The 4034-nt window shown below is 40.1% G+C and overlaps 1 protein-coding gene across 4 annotated transcripts in view; it reads left to right on the plus strand.

Moving 5' to 3' along the window:
- Positions 1–4034, plus strand: part of EGF (epidermal growth factor) — a 103036-nt gene that overhangs the window by 37599 nt on the left and 61403 nt on the right. The gene's annotated exons all lie outside the window — the stretch shown is intronic.

Raw genomic sequence — 4034 nt, forward strand, 5'->3', positions numbered from 1 at the left:
CACACACACACACACACACACACACACACACACACACACACACACACCCCCCTCTCCCCTGGCTGTCACAGCATTGATCTCCCATTATTTCAAGTTCAACTTATATGGATTTTTGCAACTAGTTTTACTGCTCATATATACTGCTATAAAAGGTCCAAATATTTTTGCTTTCTTCTGTACTCTTGAAATGTAGATTCCAGTTTTATGCTCATAAGAGAGTTTCCAAAGCATATTCTTTGGAAAATGAAGGGTGTCTACCATCAGCACTGTGCAAAATACTTTACATTCATTTCATGCACAAAAATATTACTGAATTAGGCACCTGGATGGCTCAGTTGGTTGAGCGACTGCCTTAGGCTCAGGTCATGATCCTGGAGTCCTGGGATCGAGTCCCACATCGGGCTCCCTGCTCGGCAGGGAGTCCGCTTCTCCCCCTGACCCTTCCCCCCTCTCAAGCTCTCTCTATCTCATTCTCTCTCTCAAATAAATAAATAAAATCTTTAAAAAAAATTACTGAATTTCTTTGGTTCTGAGATTTCATGAAGGAGAATTGCTTCCACCTGGAGATCTACCTGCTTATGGAAGTGATTAGTAGAGTTAAAACTGCCCAGGTGGGACTCTGATTCATTTTGATTATGTCATTGCTGGAATGTCTACTGTAAAACCTTGGCTATTTGGAAACCTCTAGAAAAGAATCATCCTAGATATTTGAGTATTTTTTTCATACAATTGTTTTCCAAATTTTTTCATTGTGGTTAACTACACATAACATAAGATTTACCATCTTAAGTATTTTTAAGTATACATGGGGCACCTGGGTGGCTCAGTCTGTTGGGCATCTGCTTTGGCTCAGGTCATGATCTGGGGGTCCTGGGACTGAGTCCTGCATCAGGCTCCCTGCTCAGCTGGGAGCCTGCTTCTCCCTCTGCCTGCCGTAGCCCTGCTTGTGCTCTCTCTCTCCAAATAAATAAATAAAATTTTTAAGAAAGTATTTTGAAGTGTATAGTTCAGTGACATTAAGTACATCCACACAGTTGTACACCACCACCACCATCCATCTCCATAATATCCATAACTCCTCTCATCTTATAAAGCCAAAATTCCATACACATTAGCTATACCATCTCCCAGCCTTGGACAATCACCATTCTACATTCTATCTTTATGATTTTGACTGCTCTCCGTACCTCCTGGAGGTAGAATCATACAATTGTCTTTTTGTGACTGGCTTATTTAACTTAGCATAATGTCCTCATTTCATCCATGTGGTAGCAGGTGTTAGAACTTTCTTCCTTTTATTTATTTATTTATTTATTTATTTATTTTTTAAAGATTTTATTTATTTATTTGACAGAGAGAGAGAGAGAACACAAGCAGGGGGAGCAGGAGAGGGAGAAGCAAACTCCCCGCTGAGCAGGGAGCCCGATGCAGGGCTCGATCCCAGGACCCTGGGATCATGACCTGAGCCAAAGGCAGACGCTTAACAACTGAGCCACCCAGGCGCCCCAGAACTTTCTTCCTTTTAAAGGCCGAATAATATTCCATTGAGCGTGTATATAACATATTCTGTTTATCCATTCATCTATTGATGGATATGTGGGTTACTTCCATGTTTTAGCTATTGTGAAAAACGCTGCAATGAATGTGGGCATACAAGTATCTCTTCAAGACCCTGCTTTTAATTCTTTTGGATATATACCCAGAAGTGAATTGCTGGGTCATGTAGTATTTCCATTTTCAATTTTTTGAGGAATCACCATACTATATTCCACACAGTGGCTATACCATATTATATTTCCACCAACACTTTTTTCTGTTTTCATACAATTTTAAATGATCAGTTCAAACACCCAAATCTCTGTAATTTTTCATAGAAATCTTAGTAAAATATGGATGGCTTTATCTTCCTAACATTATTTATAGATAGTTATTGACATTTTGTTAATGATGAGGGTCACACAAAGGTACATGCCGGTGGGGCAATCATCAGACTGGTTTGAGGCAAAGCTGGGTTTTATTTTATTTTTAAAGATTTTATTTATTTGACAGAGAGAGACAACTAGAGGGGGAACACAAGCAGGGGGAGTGGGAGAGGAAGAAGCAGACTCCCCACTCCTCAGGGAGCCCAACGTGGGGCTCGATCCCAGGACCCCGGGATCATGACCTGAGCCAAAGGCAGACGTTTAACAACTGAGCCACCCAGGCATCCCCAAAACTGGGTTTTAAATGCGAGTTTGCTCTGACACCAAATTGCTGCCACTTGAAATATCTTTTAAATACTTGGAATGGTTCTCTATCACTTTTCTCTCTTCTTTCTTGCTGTCAACTCTCCCTTTTTGCTGGTTTCCACATGCCTGGCTGGGGACTCTATTTATTTTCTAATCTGAGGCATTTCTTTGCCATTTATTTGTTGAGGAAACCAGATCATTTGTCCTGTAGCATTTTCCACAATTTGGATTTTGCAGAGTATAGCCCCATGGTGTCATTTAACATGATTCCATACCTCCTACACACAGATAGTTTGGGCCTAGAAGCCTGATCAGATTCAGATTTTTTTGTGAGAGCACTTAGAAGGTGGTACTGCAGGTGGCATTGTATGCTTCCTACAGACCACACCAGGGGTCGTGTAGTGCCCAGTTCTGGTTCTTATTGTGATGTTCAAGATTCACTGGCAGTTTAGGTGTTGCCGAAGTGGTCCATCCATTGTAAAGTTTCCCATCAGCCTTTCACATAATAGCTTTAGAAGCTATTATGATTGGCTCGAGCCATTTTTTCGTTAGAGTTTCAAAGAGATGATATTCTAACTCTATCATTGCTTATGCATTTGTTAGCTGAAGAACTTTTCTACATCAGCTACAATTTCCCTGGGGAGGATCTTTTATAGGAAAAGTAAACTAAATGTTTGATTCTTTCCTTTATCTGTTTTCAGAATAAAGGGTCTTTTTTTTTAAAGCATCTTCATAAACTCAGAGATTTAAAAAATATTTGACATGTTTCTATTCATTGCAGTTATTATCATTTTGACATCAAATTGTACCACCTTTCTCCAGGAGGAGCCCTGAACTGAGGCTTCTAGTCTTTGTAGGAGAGATGACCAAGAGGGATCTCAGCGGCCCTCTCCCAGTAAGGCCAGTCTAGAAAGCTGGGCTGAGGCTATGTCTGGGCTCACTGGAATCATGCAGTCATTTCTGGCAATGGGGAATGCAGTGGGGGTGGGGTGGTGACCATGCGAGTGGCATGGACACCTTACATTTCTATCTTTATGCTAGGGGCTGGCCATGGTCACATTTGTCAGAAATGGGTACGAAATAAGAAATGACTGAGTGGGCCCAAGGGGCTCATCTGGAGTAAAAAGCATGTATTTTTTAACTGCTCAGAGGCTGTTGATTTGTTTACCTTCTGATTCTTAGAGGGGTTTAGATGGATAAGGATACCAAGTAGCTGAGTTCTGGCTAAGTGGTTTTTGTTTTTACTGTGATTAGGAATTCCAAGAAACTATTCTTGTATTTTCTTCCTTGTTATTTTCTATTAACAAAGAAGAATAAAGCTATGTTATACAGTCTGGGAAGTTTTTTGAGGAAATTAAAGAAGTCATTTATTCAGGGAACTCATTAATGAGGAAGACAATAAATAAATGAAACAAAAACATAACTAGGTTCTGGGGTGCTTAGGGTGCTCAGTTGGTTAAGCGACTGCCTGCGGCTCAGGTCATGATCCTGGAGTCCTGGGATCGAGTCCCGCATGGGGCTCCCTGCTCAGCGGAGAGTCTGTTTCTCCCTCTGACCCTCCCCCTCTCATGCTCTCTCTCTATCTCATTCTCTCTCTCCAATAAATAAATAAAATCTTTTCAAAAAAGAAAAAATATATATGTATAATATATACATATACATAAAAACCCATAGTTATATATATGCACATAAATACAAGTGTACATATATATATACACACACAAGTATGTGTCTATCTATCATCTATCTTCTATCTATCATCTATCTATCTATCTATCTATCTATCTATCTATCTATCTATCTATC

This window comes from Mirounga leonina, unplaced genomic scaffold (assembly GCF_011800145.1).
Source record: "Mirounga leonina isolate KUSES-001 unplaced genomic scaffold, KU_Mleo_1.0 Mir_357, whole genome shotgun sequence".
Lineage (NCBI taxonomy): Eukaryota > Metazoa > Chordata > Mammalia > Carnivora > Phocidae > Mirounga > Mirounga leonina.